Here is a 20,400-nt window from a genome sequence, read left to right as displayed (position 1 = left end):
CTAAGGGAACAACTGAAATACAACTGAAAAGTAAGGTGGAGAGCCAAGGCCTGCGAACGCCGTGCAGGTACCTCAATAATCTCCTAAGTCAGAAGCCCCGATCAACCACCACCACTGGATCTAAAGTGCCCGAATCTGCACACGAGGTGCAGGGGGTGACGTGAGTACACCAACTCAGTAAGTAACAAGTCCAACCTTTGGACTGATAGGTAGTGACGAACTCAACCTCCTCAAGGATAACAGAAATAATGTACAGAAATGTAGGCATGCTTTCAATTAAATAAAACAGCTCGAACAGTAAAACAGAGTAGGTATGAACAAGGGAAAGAAGTGTAACTCTGCTACATCTACATGTCAATGCACATGCTATATGAAATGCACCATGCTGAGTGCCTCATGTGCCCACAATCTCTTATGCTTGTCCACTCAGTACTGTATATGGTGCGTACGGCCCAGGGAAGACCCATCCCGGAATATATACATCTCTAACAACAGTCACTTAGTACTGAGGAAGGCCATTCCAGCCTATGGAGAAGATCCATCTCTAGATAATATCAATAACAACCTCACAACCACTCAGTACTATATATGGCTCACAAGGCCCAGGGAAGATCCATCCCAAAATATATACACATCACAGAACAACAATCTCCAGTGAACAGGCCAATCCGGCCATCATGGAGAAGATCCATCTTCAGATAATAAGTACTTCGGACAAGATCCATGTCCAGGAAAAATCCATTCCTCAATAATATCAACTGCGCTCACTGGAGGTGTAAAGACTCCGGAAGGGCTTCTCTTAGCCCAAGCGCTATAACAAGCCAGCAAAGGCATGTTCAATATCTTGTTGCGGCGTGCAGCCTGATCCCATACTGTCACTAAATATCAGGCTCGCGGCCTCACTCAGTCATCACTCTCCAGTCTCACACACACGGGCTCAAAATGTCATGATACTAGCCCAAACAGTGATATGATGTGTCAAATAATAATAATCGAGACTAATAGCCTGTTTGGCCAAGCTTCTCAAGACAAAAAAGTGCTTTTTTTTCCAAAAGCATTTTTTTTCCTAATTTGAGGTGTTTGGCCAAGCTTATTTGGGAAAAAAATGCTTTTGGGAAGAAGCAGAAGCAGTTTCAGAAAAGCAGAAAAAAGTAGCTTCTTTCCAAAAACAGAAGCAAAAGCAGTTTTGGCTTTCTTCTTACCTAAAATACCCTTAACAAAATATAGTATATACCAAAATAACCCTTAAACCTAATACTTATGATATTAATTTATAAATAATTCTTCTTATTTTTAGGAAACTTTCTAATATATAGTGACTTTAGGGGTGAATGTTTTTATATTTGTTGAAGGAAATTTAATATATTTAACTTATATTAAAAGAATTAAGTACTTTTTAATTTTATTTTCATATTTTACTTAAATAAAATGAATTTTGTTTTAATTATTGCATGTAATAACAAAATTTTGATATTATTTATTTACTTATAATATTAATTATTAAGTAAATCTATTCATGTCCTTATTCGTAATTTGACGCTTAAAAGCACTTTCGAAAAAGCTTGGCCAAACACAAATTATTTCTCAAAAGTGCTTTTCAGACTGATTAGCCAAACACAAACTGATTCTCTCCAAAAGTACTTTTTTTAAAAGCACTTTTTTCAAAAGCACTTCTCAAAATAAACTGATTTCTCCAGCTTGGCCAAACATGCTATAAGGCATGATATAATATGCATGAACATGACTGAGTATAGAATATCAATGAAGCTAATGATATGACAACAAGAAACGACCTCTCGGGTCTCAATAGTATTGGCGTGAAGCCTTAACAGTTAACATGATAATTAGCATGATTTATAGCTCATTAACTTAATCACATAATTACAACATAGATATCAACAAGAAAGAGTCACTAAACAGTGCCATGGAATGATCCAGACCGTAATTTTCACGGTGCACACCCACATGCCCGTCACTTAGCATTTGCGTCACCTTAATAGTAATCATAAAACACATAGTTCGGGGTTTCGAACCCTCAGAACCAAGTTTGGAAGCGTTACTTACCTCAAGCCAACCAAACTCTAGCCCGCGATGCCCTTGCCTCTCGATTTGGCCTCCAAATGCTCCGACTCTATCCAAAATCAGTATATTATCATCAATATATGCTAAAGAAATGAAACCCATACTAAAATTATCAATTTAGACCAAAAATCTCAAATTTGTTCGAACCCGCCCTCGGTCCCACGTCTCGAAATTTGATAAAAATTACATCATAATAATTCTCATCCTCCCACGAGTCTATACATACCAAGAACATCAAAATTGGACCTCAAATGGACCCTCAAATCCCCAATTCAACTCTTCAAATTTCAAGCCCTAATCTCCCAACTTTCTTCCCTAATTTCCACTAATATCATGATTAAACAATGAAAAAATCATCACAAATACAAATAATAAAGCCCAAGTAACTTAACCCACTGAAAATCCTTGATTCCTCTTGAAAATCACTGCCCAAAGCTCAAATCCTGGCAAAAAATGGTGAAGAATGACCAAAAATTCGGGAAGGAGCCTTTATATACACTCTGCCTAGCACTTCCGCACCTGCGGTCCCCATTATGCACCTGCGGGGCCGTATCTGCGCATAATCCTCCGCTTCTATGGAATTTCATTTAAGATACCTCATTCGCACCTGCGGGCTCGCAGGTGCGTTTTAACTTACGCTTCTGCGATCGTCGCACCTACGGCCCTCTAACCGCATGTGCGGTTATAACAGAACCAGCAGCTTCAGCTGCAATTCTTCCAATTTTCAAACTTTTCGATAACCATACGAATCATCCTGAGGCCCCCGAGACCTCACCCAAGAATACAAACAAGTCTCATATCACTATTCATACTTATTCCAATCTTCGGAACACTCAAAACAACATCGAAATACCAAAATACCCTCAGATTAAAGCCTAAAGATTCTAAAACTTCTGAATTCCGCAACCGATCCAAAAACTTATCAAATCTCATCCGAAAGACCTAAAATTTTTCACACACATCACAAATGACATAGCGGTCCTACCCCAATTTCCGAAATTCCATTCCGACCCCGATATCAAAATTTCCACTACCAATCGGAAAATGCCAAAACTCCAGTTTCGCCAATTCAAGACTAAATCTACCACGGACCTCCAAATTACATTTCGAACATGCTCCTAGGTCCCAAATCACCTCACGAAGCTATCCGAACCATGAAAACCATGTTCCGAGATCATTTACTCACAAGTCAACTTCTAATTGACTTTTCCAACTAAATGGCTAACTTAAGAGACTAAGTGTCTCATAACAGTCCAAAACTATTCCAAACCCGAGTCAACCAACTTGATACGATAAAATGTAGCTTAACCACACATAAGAAAGCAGAAATGGGAAAAACGGAGTGGTAACTCATGAAACGACCGGTCGGGTCGTTACATCCTCCCTCTCTTAAACAAACGTTCGTCCTCGAGCGTGCCCAAAGTTGTTCCAAAAACTAACAAATCGCTGTATAACCTTACCATGCACACACCCGAGGGTGATACCATGTAACCCTATTCCATATAGGCCCGATAACACAACATAACTGAAATTTCACAATTCACCCTAGCCCATAACCTTAGTACCAATTTTCTACTTCCGAAACTATCTATAAGATTAGAATCTCACATCTATACACTGAATAAGTCTGAACAAGCTGTATCAACCCATATCCGTACCCAAGATGCAATTACATGACTCAGACACTCGTAGCCATATACCCCATAACTCAGACACTCGTAGCGATAACTTCTAATCACGACAGTTGCACACAACAACCGAATACCGCTAATAAACTTCTTAACAATTAAAGTCTCATTCCAACACTTTCATATACTGCCAATGATGAAAGAAACACGCAGAATCATAATCATTCCTCCAATCAACCATTCATGAAACTCCCTCTCCTTTGGCAAGGACCATAGTAAATTTCTAAGCCGAATCCCGATATTACCCTTCCAACATACTGAAATCGAATCCGATAGTATTCATTCTAGATCTCAATGATCTCATCTCATCCAACACGACTACTCTAGTGACATGACACATCGATACAATCTAGATCCATAACTCGTGCGACCCGCGCACCCATAAGCAACAATACAAATGTACTCAAATTATGAAAAATGACTCAAATGAGAGAGTTGTACCGCAAGCTCACCAGTACCACCACAACACAATGCTGAGAACCCATCACACATCGTAGAACCAGAACACACGAATCTAACCCGAAGGATCATACCTCCATATAACTTCGCTGCAAGGTGCGACCTTAATCCAAACACTGGTCCATATGAAACACCTCGAGTCACTATGCTCAAAATCAACAACCACGCGAAATTTGATGTCTAGAACCAAAGGCAAATCATCATAACCACAATGAAGCAAATGACATAACATCACACAAACCCGAAAGGACATAACCGATATGCCATCCGCCGAGCAATACCCAATACTCTTCCCGTTCGAATTCCACTATGAGACCCTAATAGAACCGCACCATATGTACCTATAACCAATAAATCATAATGCCTCGCAACACGAAAAGGTAACTCATAGATCACCCTAGAACACTAATAAGCTCAATAGCAATCGAATCAACACATCCCTCAACAATAGCAACTCGGAGTCAACAAAGCCGACTTGATACAGAACACACATCCATATTGGCCTACCAATGAACCCCTTATCAAGGAGTTCCTGAAGCTGCTCCTTCAACTCATTTAATCCGCCGGTGCCATACGATACGGTGCCCGGTCACCAAATTAGAATAACCCTGTCCGGCGGTATGCCCGGCAGCAGGAAACACATCTAAAAAAATCCCTCACCACCAAAACCAAATCAGTGGTAGGAGTCTCTGCACTGACATCCCTCACAAAGACCAAATAAGAAAGCCAACCCTTCCCAACCATCCGCTGGGTCTTCAAAAATGAAAAATCACCCCACTGGGAACATAATCCAACGAACCTCACCACTTAATCCATGGCATCCCCGACATAGCTAACGTTGCCGTCTTAGCGAAACAGTCCAGAATAACACGACACGGAGACAACCAGTCTATACCCAATATCATATCAAAATCTAACATACCAAGCACAAAGGATCCACTCGGGTCTCCAAATATATATAGCACACGAATCATCATATCCGATCCCAACTCCACCATCCGAATATATAACTCACCTCTAATACCTAATCATTCCACAAGGGATACTCCTATAATTCTTCTGTGCCACTAAGCAACCTTGAGTATCAACAGTCGATCAAACAAAAGAGTGCCACAATACCAATGATGTATTATTAACTCAATCATATTGCCCTTTCTGAAATGTATGCCCTCATCAAGTCACACCAATTAGCAATATCATTTGCCTAATCATTTGAAACTGCCAGTGCTGTCTAAGAATTTATGACCTTCCTTTTAGAACTGAACTGTGACCTTACACATGCTATCTCAACCCTACACAACATACCGCATATACCATGCCATCCTATGTCAAATATGAGGACTTCATAATCCATTCCGAGCCACCAGCAACTACGTACTCAACTAGCCAAGAACTTTCCATTTGATCCAATCTAGAAGAAAATCACTATACTTCACATGCTCCTTACGCCAATAGAAAATATACATCTCTAACCGTGGTAGAAGACAATCAAGAACTCTCCGCATCCCATTTACACAAAACCAAACTGTCAGGGCTGACTCCTTCTAACTCAACCAAGCTATACAAGCCATCAAAACCTAAGTTCATTGCCACAAAACACCGGTAGAAACCCACTGCATCATAAACACCCAAAAATCGATCATATCCATTACCATGCTTATCCAAACTACTACCAAACTGTCATAATTCTCTGAGCTCCTTTCGAATTACCTTCAAATTGATACGTTTCCTTACTAGTACACCACTTTCCTTAACCAAAACTTGCCCCACAAACTTTAGCAAAAAACCACACCGCTCTAAGGCTCATAAACCATCGTATCCTTCTTAAGCACCCCCAAAAGTACCACAACCGAGATACCCGCTCTAAAGAGACCTTCTGCGAATCTAAAGCCATTACCTTTGTCTTCCTGATACTGATATATATAGAATCTATAATGATATAGAGTGCCTCATGTGTTGCGCCCCATTTTTTCCTCCGCAGAGAAAGTCCGAGTTCTGACATTCATAGGGGTAATAACTCCTTTCCTTTTTGGGAATTGGGTATTTGAAGAGTTGCCACCTAACGAATTATGGTGCGTTAGGACACCTAGAGAGATTAACTCTTGGTTTGCATTACTAGAGATTTAGGGTAAGGGCTCGAAATAACCTTAAGGAGAAGGTGTTAGGGTCCCGACCAAACTTAACTTACGAATTAGTCCATTAACAAATAAATATTTTTTAAACACATAATTGCAAATAAGAGCAGGTTGGATATTGTATGACTCAGATAATAGACAAAAGATCTGAACAAGTTGTATACATATAAAACAGAGTTTTCAACAGAAGGCATTTTGGGAAAGGTTGAGTCCTAGGTTGGTTAGCCTACAGGATCACCCCACACAATGTACGGTAAACACTCTTCAATGAGGGGCTACATGTGACATTATCACGTAGTCATCATATCCCATATCTACCCTTCCCACCCCATGGCCATAGTCTAAAGCGTTCTAGTAACCTTGACACTGCCTATGCATGCACTACCCGTCCCTTCCTTATGGCCCTAGAGGTATTTTAGGACCTCTAAATTTGGGCAGTTCTAGACGACCCCTAAGGTGCTTAAAAAGGAGAGAATTCTAGGCGACAGGCAAGAACACATAGGACTTAACAACTAAACACGGAAATAGACAGTTAAAAGGCCCAGATTTACCTCCACAAATAATACACATAGGTAACATGTCTCAAACATAAACAAGATCAGTTTTTTTTGTTTAGAGAAAAGGCCTGAACTGGACGTCTAAGTGAAAGTCAATGCACAGAAACATGCAACCTTGTTTTTATAAACTTGACAGTAAAGCCCTAATCAGTTTTGCCTACTGATTTTAACCTGTTAAATTTGAACAACTTTAAATAGCAAAAATGCACTTTCATAGTTGCAGGATTTGAAAACGCCCTATAAGCTTGCCTAAATACTGAATAGTAATGTCCTAAGAGCATGATAACTGCATTTGATATTGTAAAATAGTGGGCAAATTTAAAAAAAAACGGACTCTTGAATTTCTATAGGCATGCTTTCTAATAGTAAACTAGGGAAGTATTTGAACGAATTCATTTCAGGAAAAAGAAACCATTGATTAGACCAACTTCGAAGTAAACTAATCATGAACTGGATTGACTTATTTAAACTAAACTGATTTTTAGATCCATAGGCAGATTTTCTGATGTTGTTCCCTATGAGCATGATATCTAGTTGTTTATAAACTTATAGGCATGATTTCTAGTAGAAATAAATGTAGACAACCATTGGAACAGAAACTTGAACTTGATCACATGCTTTAATTATGATATCTATTTGTGAAGTCGATTGTAAAACCTATAGGCATGATTTCTAGCATGGTAAGGCAAACATAACAAATATATGAAATCCTATAGGCATGGTTTCTAACATGGTAGGGCAAACATAACAAATATGAGATCTTATATGCATGGTTTCTACCCATATTACCCCATAAATATGTAACTACCCACCCCCTTTTACTAATCACCCCAATATTCGTTTACAAATTATTACAAACTAGATGAATGAATTAAATAGATAAAGACAAAGAAGTTACACTATAGGGAGCCTGAAGCAGGCCCAAGTGATTTCCCAAACCTCCAATAGCCTCAAATGTCAATTTCATAGACAATAGCATTGTCTAGGTGTGTCAGAGTTCCCTAAGGATCTCAAGGATCCTGGGCGGTGCTCACACCTAGACTTTGTAACCAAATTGAGTAAGTGTAGTGTGGAAGGGCCAGCCTCAGTGTGCCAGAGTTCAGAGATATCTCAAGAGGATCCCAAGGCAGTACACACACTAGAGGGGCAGAACCTAGGGACTTAGGAGTAGAGTAAGAGTGCTTGACATAGTTTGAAAGAGTTTCGGTAAGAAAACAGTGTAAAAAAAGAGACTTAGTTGAAATAACTTTGTAAGCAAGAGAGTTGTTGGGTAAACAACTTTTGAAAATAGTGGTGTAATTAAACAAGCAACAGGTCAGTCAAACAAGTTCATCAATACTCAAATAACAGTCCTTCATACATGGGAATGGGAATTGGGGACACATAGAGCACATAGTATCAGGAGCATAGCAGTTCTTGTGGGGTTTAAGAGATTAGGGGATAGCTATTGGTACCAATACAACAAGAGTTTCAGAAACAATCATAGAATTAGCCATTTAAAGTGACAGATCAGCTTGCATATCAAAACTGGATAACAAGTAGACAAGCAGTCAAAGCAGGGTAGAGTCATGTTGAGACAGACTACTAAGGGAGGGGGTAGAACATGTTCTGAAAAGCCCTAAGAAGGTTAGACTAGCACGCTAGATGAAACAATAATGTAAACATGTTAATTGCATGTTGAACAACAGAACCATAGATAGAAACAAATTAGAAACATGATAAACTGAAGTAGTAAAAGAAACATATTGGTTTTGAGACTTGAATTGAAATCAGAACATACCAGTAGAGAGAGAGAGTAAACACAAAGTAAGGAATAGGAAAGCACAATAGTTAGCCTTGGCTTGCAGCCGGCTAACTCAGAATATTAGCAAGTAACCAAAGAGAGAGAGAGAGAGAGAGAGAGAAGAAAAGTGTTTGAGTGTGAGAGAGTTTTTGAACCAATGTGTTCGTGTGTTGTGTTAATAAAAAGCAGGGTACTTATAGTTTGAAAATAGGCAAAAAATAAGGCAAGAATCAAAGTTCAGCAATAATTATGGAACCAAGTACTAACCAGAATCAAATCAATGCAAGTACTCCTTTAATTAAGGGGTAATTAGCCAACGGTAATGGGCAAAAAATGCTTAAGGAAAGAAATCAAGTAAGGCATTAGGTACAAAATATGCAATTAGGGATAAATACATGAGGGTTAAATTAAGAAAACAGTTAGTGAAGAATCAGCAAATAACGCGGTTAACCCAAATAAGGTAAGAAAAATAAATAAGGTTGCAGAATATGGAAATAATCGAGAATCAACATATAGCAAATTAGTGAATCAAGGACTCGAAATTACTGATTTAAGGAGAATAACATAGGTTCCCATGAATAAGCAAATAAACCAAGTTTTAACAGGAAGAATCGAAGGTCTAAAGGAAAGTTTTCAAATCAAGCCAAGAAACAGCGAACTCAGAATCAATCAAAGAGAGAGTCATGAGTCAATGTATTTGCATATAAATAGAGTAAGATAAAAATAACCAGACATGGCAAACATGGAGGTTAAACAACACTGATAGAAAGAGGCAAGTTTTGAACAGTCAAGATGAACACAAGCATATAGAGTTGATGTAAGTTAGGCTAAGAAATTCAGTAGGAACATATTCGAGGCAAGATAGTCACAGAAACTCAAACAAGAACAGGTCAGTCATGTTGATACACAAAACCAAATGAAGAAACCTAGAAAATTAGGGCTTTTAACATAGATGAGTTGAAGATGTAGTAAAGTCATAAAATCAGTTAAAATAATGCAAGAAATAGAAGTTTAAACACAAAGAATCGGTTAAACAAGGTTTTAAAAAGAAGTTCTGAAACCCTAATTTTTAGAAGTAGGTGAAAAACACTTAAAATCAACGATTCTTGTAAAGAATCTCAGGGACAATGTGAAACATTAAAGAAACAAACTCAAATCGTCTTAGATCTGTGTAGATCTAGGAGATATAGAAAGAAATTAGGGTTTCAAAAGACACCCATACAGAGATGAAGGAACCTGTCTAGAATCCCAAGGATCGTTGCAAATATAGCATGATTTTGCTTGAAATCACACAAGAGTAGCCAAGAACAGGCAGGTAACGAACCCTAGATGCAAGTCGGCATGACCCTGGGCCCTTGAAGACCTTAGAGAAGGCAGACGTGGCATGAGAGAAACCATCAGAGGCTTAGGAGACGATGAGAGGTCACCAGAGATGACCAGAGAAGAGAGGTTGGCAATTGAAGGGCTAGGGTTAGGTTGAGAGTAGAGAGGATTTTAGGGTGGCGGTATATGAAAAATGATTAGGGTTGGGGGTAGTTTAGAATTAAAAAAGGCAAGAATCAATACGGACCGTTGATCTTTGCAACGACCATGATTTAATTGGTTCTAGGTCGGGTAGGTGTGTTTAGGGTTTGGGTCGGGTAATTTGGCCTGAAATTGGGCTGGGTATTGGGTTTAATTGAGGCTATAATTGAAATCCAATTTGGCTAAGTTTTAAATAGCCAATTTAACCCTATATAATTTATAATAAATAATAAATGATTTCTACAAAATAAATTTGTGTACTAAAATGATTTAAAAATAGATATTTAACATTTTGAAAATATAGAAGATCATTTTATCCATATAAAACGTAATTGTACATTAATAAGGCTAATATTGCAATTATATGCAAATTAGCTTTAAAAATACAAAATGCAATTATAAAAATGCACTAAAAATATTTTAACAATATTTTGGCATAAATATAGAATTTAGATGACTAAATTACCACAACAATAATTTGAGGGATAATAATTGGAATTTTATGAGTAAAAAGGGGAGGAAATAAATCAATTTAAAATCTTTAAAATTATAGAAACAATTATAAAAACTTTGTGCATTTTTATATATGGATATATATGCTATTTTAAAAATATTTATCCATATTAAAAATATATAGGAAAAAATTGGGTATCAACATCATGTGCCCACAATCTCAGATGCTTGTCCACTTAGTACTGTATATGGTGCGTACGGCCCAGGGAAGACCCATCCAGGAATATATATATCTCTGACAACAGTCACTTAGTACCGAGGAAGGCCATTCCAGCCTATGGAGAAAATCCATCTCCCGATAATATCAATAACAACCTCACAACCACTCGGTACTGTATATGGCTCACAAGGCCTAGGGAAGATCCATCCCAGAATATATACACATCACAGACCAACAGTTTCCAGTACCGAGGAACAGGTCAATCCATCCATCATGGAGAAGATCCATCTCCAGATAATAAGTACTTCGGACAAGATCCATGTCCAGGGAAGATCCATCCCTCAATAATATCAACTGCGCTCACTGGGGGTGTAAAGACTCCGGAGGGGCTTCTCTTAGCCCAAGCGCTATAACAAGCCAATGAAGGCATGTTCAATATCTCGTTGCGCGTGGAGCCCGATCCCATACTGTCACTCAATATCAGGCTCTCGGCCTCACTCAGTCATCACTCTCCAGTCTCACACACACGGGCTCAAAATATCATGATACTAGCCCGAACAATGATATGATGTGTCAAATAATAATAATCGAGACTGATGCATGATATAATATGCATGAACAGGATTGGGTACAGAATATCAATGAAGCTAATGATATGACAGCAAGAAACAACCTATCGGGTCTCAACAGTATTGGCGTGAAGCCTTAGCATGATTTATAGCTCATTAACTTAATCACATAATTACAACATAGATATCAGCAAGAAAGAGTCACTAAGCGGTGCCGTGGAATGATCTAGGCCGCAATTCTCACGGTAAACGTGTCACGACCCAAACCGATGGGCCGCGACGGGCACCCGACACCTTACTCAACCGAGCACCAACGTAACGTATCTTTCTTATCACATCATCATATACACGTGAAATACAAGCCTAATAGGCCAACATAATCATTTATAAACTCAAGACATAGGCCGACAAGGCCATACAATCTTTCACGTACACGACATATGTCTACAAGCCTCTAAGAATACATAAATGCCATAAGGGTCGGGACAGAGTCCCGCCACGCTAAACAATACACGTCTAAATAATACTAACTAAACGAGCAACTCCGAAGCAAATGGAGCACACCAACATCTTTCGCTGAGCTGATAGCCTACTTGGAGGGCTCTCGACCTATCTATCGGGACCTGCGGGCATGAAACGCAGCATCTCCAGGCAAAAGGGACGTCAGTACGAATAATGTACTGAGTATGTAAGGCACATAAGTAAATACATGAGAGATATGGAAGACATATAGAGTACATAACTCAACCTGTAAGTCTGAATAACTTTGTAAATCATAAATTACTTTTAATGTCATGCATATGCGTATGAATGTCATGTCGTGCATAGGTACATATTTCATAATATCATCAGCCTCTGAGGGCATCCCATCATATCATATCGGCCACTGTGGGCAAAATCATCATCGTATACCAGCTGATCAGGTGGTGGTGCGTATATAACGCCATAACCTTTCCCATATCCCATATACATATATATACATACATATATACGCGTATATAACGCCGTTTGAATACATACATATATATGCGTATATAACGCCATTTGAATACATACCCATATATGCGTATATAACGCCGTTTGAATCATATTTCAGCCACTGTAGGCAACATCATCATCATATACCAGCTGATCAGGTGGTGGTGCGTATATAACGCCATAACCTTTTCCCGTATCCCATATACATATATTTACATATATACGCGTATATAACGCCATCTGGTCATGGGTCAATGCACATGAATGCAATGCATGTAAAGTACGTCAATAAAATCATTCGGAATGTCATAAGACCATTTTGCCTCTTGAGCAATATCATAAAGTAACATCTTTTCAACTTTCGTATTTTTCTGAGACCCATGAACGAATGATAAAATATTATGACACATGGAAATTAAATAACATAGATATTTCTATTACTTCTATGAGTAGAGTCACTTATGGAATTTGTGTTTTTGCACGTTTTGTTCATATCGTATGGATCATGCAAAAAGAAAGAAGGGATAACCTTAACATACCTGGAGCAGGAATAACTCCGTATAATTATCCCGTTGGAAACCTTCGTGAATTGAACTTAGACCCAAAAATAGAATTAAGCTTATGCGTTTCGAAATTGATGAACGAAATCAGCTTTCGTTCTTGGCATTGAAGTGACTGGACGTTGGGGATTCTGTTGTTGATTTTGAAGTGTTCAACAAAGAAAGGAAAAGTTTTTGTTGTTTGGAATTTCTAACGTTTCCTTATGAAACTTAGATTCTGATCCTCAACCTATAAACTAAGAAAGGAAGCTTTCCTTTAGAATGAATAACGTTTCCATGAGCTAGTATGGATATATTCAGAATGTTGAATGAGTTCTTAATCTCTTATTCTTGTTACAAGTTTTATTTGGTTAAATTTTCAATGAGCTCTTACATAGCCACATGGCATAATGACTAATGAGTCATTTTTGTCATGGTGGCTTTTTTCCCACATTTTAGATGGATATATTTTATAAATTATTATCCACTTATTAGTTAACTGGGTAATATTTTGTTATCCGGTAATTAATTAATTACCCGCATAATTTAAAAATTATCTCGAATTACTTAAAATTCTATTTATTTTTAATATACTTTATACATCGTACTACCGTGGTCATATAGTACCTTGCATGGTACTAGTCCATAATTATCGGGTATTATCGCTCGACCCGTATTTTATCCCAAATTGGCCATTTTTAACGAAACTCATTTTTTTTAATTCGTGTACACTTTATCCTTCATGACACTTATTTATCGCTTGTTACAATTAGCGTAAATACGTTAATGTCAAGATGATCTCATCCCCGAGTCTTACATCGGTTAATTAAAAACGAAATGTTAATGTACAATATTTCAGGGTGCAACATCGTCGTAATACTGGAGGGCGTAACAGAACGCCCACACGCCCGCCACTTAGCATTTGCGTCACCTCAATAGTAATCATAGAACATATAGTTCAGAGTTTCGAACCCTCAAAACCAAGTTTGGAAGCGTTACTTACCTCAAGCCAAGACAAACTCTAGCCCGCGATGACCTTGCCTCTCGATTAGGCCTCCAAATGCTCCGACTCTATCCAAAATCAGTATATTATCATCAATATACGCTAAAGGAATGAAACCCATACAAAAATTTTCAATTTAGACCAAAATCCCCGAATTTGCTCGAACCCGCCCCCCCGGGTCCACGTCTCGGAATTTGATAAAAATCACATCACAAGAATCCTCATCCTCCGACGAGTCTATACATACCAAGAACATCAAAGTCGGACCTCAAATGGCCCCTCAAATCTCCAATTCAACTCTCCAAATTTCAAGCCCTAATCTCCCAACTTTCTTCCCTAATTTCCACTAATATCATGATTAAACAATGGAAAAATCATCACAAACACAAATAATAAAGCCCAAGTAACTTACCCCATTGAAAATCCTTGATTCCTCTTGAAAATCACTGCCTAAAGCTTAAATCCCGGTCAAAAATGGTGAAGAATGACCAAAAATTTGCGAATGAGCCTTTATATATAACCTACCTAGCACTTCCGCACCTGCGGTTCCCATTACGCACCTGCGGGGCCGCATCTGCGCATAATCCTCCGCTTCTGCGGAATTTCATTTAAAATACCTCATCCGCACCTGTGGGATCGCAGGTGCGTCTCAACTTATGCTTCTGCGATGCCAAACTGCATCTGCGGCCCTTCCTCGCTTCTGCAATTGTAGCACCTGCGGCCCCCTAACCGCAGATGCGGTTATAACGAAACCAGCAGCTTCAGCTACAATTCTTCCAATTTCCAAACTTTCCGATAACCATCTGAATCATTCTGAGGCCCCCGGGGCCTCACCCAAGAATATGAACAAGTCTCATATCACTATTCAAACTTATTCCAACCTTCGGAACACTCAAAACAACATCGAAACACCAAAGCACCCTCGGATTCAAGCCTAAGGATTCTAAAACTTTCGAATTCCGCAACCGATCCAAAAACCTATCAAATCTCACATGAAAGACTTGAAATTTTGCACACACGTCACAAATGACATAGCAGTCCTACCCCAATTTCCAGAATTTTATTCCGACCCCGATATCAAAATTTTCACTACCAATCGGAAAATGCCAAAACACCAATTTCGCCAATTCAAGCCTAAATCTACCACGGACCTCCAAATTACATTCCGAATACGCTCCTAGGTCCCAAATCACCTCATGAAGCTATCCGAACCATAAAAACCATGTTCCGAGATCATTTACTCATAAGTCAACTTTTGGTTGACTTTTCCAACTAAATGACCAACTTAAGAGACTAAGTGTCTCATAACACTCCAAAACTACTCCAAACCTGAGCCAACTAACCCGATACGATAAAATGTAGCTTAACCACACATAAGAAAACAGAAATGGGGAAAACAAAGCGGTAATTCATGAAACGACCGGCCGGGTCGTTACAGTTATACTTTAGGTCCAAATATACCTTTGTCGTAATACTATTAGTTCAAATATACCCTTCTTTTGTTAAGTTTGTCCAAGGTGAAAATCTAGTCCTACGTGGCACTGACATTTGATGAGGTAGATGCCACATGGCATGCCACCTGAGCGCCCCTAATATCCATATATAAAAGACTAAAAATTGAAATATAATATTTTTCATGGTAACGGTAATGGTGGCAATAGTGGTGGGGGGGAAGGAAATTTGGTGGTGGAAAAAAATAGAAAGTAGGGGTAAAATGGGTTAGGGACGCTGAGGTGGCAAGCCATGTGGTATCCACCTCATCAAATGTCAGTGTCACGGAGTATTTGATGTCCACTTTGGATATACTTAACGAAAAAAGGATATATTTAACGAATAGTATAACAACATGAGTATATATAGACTCAAAATGTAACGAGAGGTACATTTAAATCTTTTCTTATAGTACATGAATATATTTGGTGCTTTTCCAATTTATAAATTATAATGTAACTTTTTACGCAATATATGAAAGAACTAAAAGAAGATGTGCGGTATTATGTCAGAACTTCGAGAAAGGCAGGTGTAATTCTCCTATATATAGGATTTATAATTAAAAGTTAGAATAAACTGCCAGTGAGCTACATATATGGTCTTCATATATCTTATTATATTTAAGGAAATAACTATACAATAAATTCTTACCATTCACCTTGATCTTGTTCCAATAGAATCTTTATAATTTTAAGGAATACCTTTGCACTAGAAAATCTATGTTAGTATATTGGGAAACTTACACAAATATCCTAAATAAATCTCAACTTAACAACCTCTAGCCATTAGTTATAGACTTATCAAAACTAGCCAATAAAAATTGAAAAACCAAATAATAGGGTTCTTTCTATCAAAGAATCACATGCAAAAATCACGTTTCATATTTTTAAGCGTCATTAGCAACATTAGATACAAGACGGAAAGGAAATTTCATGAATAGGGTAACAAAGAAGGTGATGAAATACAAAAATCTATACAATATTCCAAAAATCTAAACAAAAAAGGAACTTTTTCAATGGGTATAGTTGAAATTCATTGAAAATATATAGATAAGTCAATATACAAAATTTGAGGAAGATTGGAGGTGATTTGGACTGGTTTTGTATCAAAATTCGTAATTAAATCGAGTTCAAAAAAGTCTTTTGTGACACATGAATCAAACATGTATCTCACACACAAGTATACATGGATATACATGTGATACACAATTGATACAAATATGATACATATGTGATACACATATCATTTTTTTATGTTCAGCTTTTACTTCGAATTTTCAATTCAAACCACCTCAAAACTTCACCAAATCATCCCAAAACTGAGATTCAATCTCCTTAAATTGTGCCCAATCTATTCTAATAACACCCACTCAAAACAAAGCAAAAATTTGATATTTTTTTGCTACAATAGCTAATTAGCTAATTTGGCTAATATTAGTAATATTTTATCAATCAGCCAATTTTTATAATGAGCTACTTATAAATAGACATAGTTGGTAATTTCCCTAGTATATTCCCTTAATCGTGAGTTCAAATTTGTATATATTTCTATTCCAAAAACTAACATTACTTGACATAACTAAGGCAACAATAATTACACACCTGCCAAATCAAGGAAATACAACAACAACAACAGACCAAGTAGTTTTCTATAAGTGGGGTCTGGAGAAAGTAAGATGTACGCAACCTTATCCCTACCCTTTAAATTAAGGATAGAGAGGTTTTTTCGGATAGACCCTTGGCTAGAGAATAGTTGAAAAAGAAAAGGTAATTGCAACAAGTAGAAATAACAGCAAGATAAAATAAGATCGTATCTAAAAATTTAGTCACATTATAAATAATAATAAACATCTATGAATAAAAGATATCATACTAACACTAATACTAGCTAGACCAAAGCAAGGAAATAAATCAATGAAAAAGAAACAAAGTTATTAAGAGAAAAACTTATATATATATCTTATGGATGTTCATTTAGTACTCCGTTGTAAATAAGCTTCCTGAAGAAGCTTATCATTTCGGTACTCCGTTATGGATAAATATTACCCCCGGCAGAAGATTATCTATATCCGGTACAGTAACAGCTTACAAGCAACTTACAAGAAGCTTACACAGCAGGTTGCAGTAGCAGCTTACACAGCAGCTTGCACTAGCAGCTTACAAGTAACTTACAAGCAGCTTACAATCAACTTACACAGTAGCTTGCAGTAGCAGCTTACACAGTAGCTTCCTTTCTTCTATAAATAGAGGAGAATTCAGTTCATTATGTACATGAATTTGAAGTTGAATAATAATCTCTCTCTCTCTACTTGTCTTCGATTTCTTTACTTTAAAGTCTTTATTTTATAACACATTATCAGCACGAAATTCTGCCATTTTGAGCATTTACTTCAAATTTAATTTCTATTTCAGTGTTCGTCTTCGATGAATGGCGACACTCTTACATCCGTGATTAGATCTTATTCATTCTGAGCATCATTAGGCAGATTATATCCTTGAGGTGGTGAACATTTCTTCTTGGCAGTAGAGATGTGGATATCACTTACGTCTGGAGTGGCCAAATTTGTGTAAAGTAACTTGAGTCTTTTGCTTATATTTAGTTTAATATTTTTATCATCACTTGCTTGGTTATATGCTTCGTATATAGTACCTATTTTGGTATTTATTTTCTTCATCCTAATTATCTTAATAAGGGATTATAAAGTGGATACCATTGTTAGATCCACTTAAACTCCAGTAGAGTTTGCAAGAAATATATAACCACCAGAAGTGGTTATGTTTTGTATATCTCATTGTAACTAAATTTTGTTAACAACCAGAAGTGGTATATGCCTATAACCGCCATAAGTGATAATTTAGGCTTCCCATGGTTACAATTGAAGATAAGTTAGAGAATATTTCTCTACTTTACTTGCATGCCTCGATTTGCTCCTGAAGTAGCAATATCTTAAAAGAGGTTCTAAGCCGTCACACAATTTGGTGTGATTAATTCACGTTCAAATAATTATGTTCTGTTCCCTGAAGGATGAAAACTTTTGATAAATATTAATCAATTCCTGAAGTAAATGTGACAATATTAATAAAGCTCGTAAATATGAACGCGCTTTTAATGTGAATATATTACAATTCACCTCCAGAAAAGGTAATATGATTGAGTGAATATATACTCAATATTTCATATTTTAAATTTGCTCCTGAAGAAGTAACACAATTGAAATTATCTCTTGAAGAAGGAAAATATTATGAAACTGTGTCTTTCTGTGCTTAAACAAAATAATAAGCTATTCAAAGTTATTTTTGAAGTACATTTTCATTTCGTGGAGTGAATGAAGAAATACCACAACTCACCTCCTGAAGAGGTAGAATAACAAAGGATATAACTTTTATTTTTGTGGCATAAAGATCATTGCCGCACGTACCCGTTGTACGTAAAATATCTTGAATAATTTTATTAAATATCATTCTAAGGCAAAAATCATTCTTGTAGAATGCTTTGTACTACAACCACATTAATATGTTATGGTTAGTTATCGAGTTCCCCGAAGGAAATAACAACTCATGTATCTTTCCGTGAAGGATGTAATGATTATGTGGTTGCCGCTTTGATATAAAATATTCAGATGTTAATGATGTTTCTCCCTGAAGGAGATATTTGTTACAAAGTTGGAGGTAAAAATATTGAAATTCTTAATTTCTTGCATTTATAAATTTAGAATTGTTTTTATAATGTTCATTTTATTATGATTTTCTCTTATGATACCAGAAGTGTCTGAGCAATATTTGATAGTATAAAATATATCAACAACTCCTGAAGAGCTAACTGTTTGTCTAGAAGACATATGACACTAGTGGTGTCTGATAAATATTAAATTGTGGATAATAAATGAAGGCTCTCAAAGAGTTTATATACAAATATGTCATTCATATTATATGATTATGGTCAAAATATATGTTGCAGTAAACCTGAAGTTTACTAATACAAATGACTATCATATTGAGACTACAAATGATTGGAAGATTGAAAATCTTCATGTTTGCACAATTATAGGGGGTAAAATAATATGTATGTGAGAAGTTACCCGCCCTATTCTTCAGTTTTGTACTATATCATGTATCAGAGTAAATCAGAAGTTTATTAATGCAAAAGCAACCATAGTATACCAGAAGTTTACTAAGAGATAGCACATGCCATGATAAACTTGAAGTTTTCATTTACCATTTTTAAATGAGTTATTTGAGAATTCAGATAAGCATATACTGAAGAACTAGAAGATTCTTCAAGAATTCTCTTGTGCTGCTTGTTCTCATAATAAATTAGTTATACCAGCTAAAGTTGGGACTAAGGCCCCTGAATTCTGGAATATATAAAAGGTGAATATGGGCTCATTCACCTATCATCTAAACCACTTATAGATGCACATATAAGATGGTTACATGTGTGTTCATTGTCAACCTGTAGTTTGACATTTGAAATTGCTTTTCTCAACTAAGAGCAAAACTTTCAGATTATGAAATCAAGACTGTTCATCTTGATAATACTGGCTTACATCCAAGCTGGTTTAGCATTGAATACCTCCTATTAATGGCTAAATAATTGCTTATGAGAACAAAGCTTCATGTGTTGGTCTAAGATTTTCTAAATTGCATATAGCAACACTTGTATGCATCATACCAACAATATACGATAAGTCCTCCCCTCACAATTGGTTTAGGATCATAAACCAAATATTTTTAATATCTTTTGATGTGTGGTATATGATTAAATTCTCTACCACAATGCACAAAGATATGTTTCCCAAAGAAGATTGGGAATATATGTTAGTTTTCTAATATTTGGGGAATGAAATAAACAACTGAAAAATATGCTATATGAATCGAATTATCATTAATATGATCCTCACTTAGAAGATAATTCAAGTC

At 36.8% G+C, this 20,400-nt stretch overlaps 1 long non-coding RNA gene across 1 annotated transcript; it reads right to left on the bottom strand.

The window, feature by feature from the left end:
- Nucleotides 1-11,775: 11,775 nt before the first annotated feature.
- On the bottom strand, nucleotides 11,776-13,290 carry LOC142175071 (uncharacterized). Its single transcript, XR_012704254.1, has 2 exons — nucleotides 12,988-13,290; nucleotides 11,776-12,115 (listed from the first exon to the last, which is right to left on the bottom strand). It is a non-coding gene; the product is annotated as an uncharacterized LOC142175071 (long non-coding RNA).
- Between the last annotated feature and the right edge of the window lie 7,110 nt (nucleotides 13,291-20,400).

Source organism: Nicotiana tabacum, chromosome 3 (genome assembly GCF_000715075.1).
Source record: "Nicotiana tabacum cultivar K326 chromosome 3, ASM71507v2, whole genome shotgun sequence".
Lineage (NCBI taxonomy): Eukaryota > Viridiplantae > Streptophyta > Magnoliopsida > Solanales > Solanaceae > Nicotiana > Nicotiana tabacum.
Note: the sequence above shows the minus strand (reverse complement) of the source record. Positions and strands in the feature narration are given on the sequence as shown.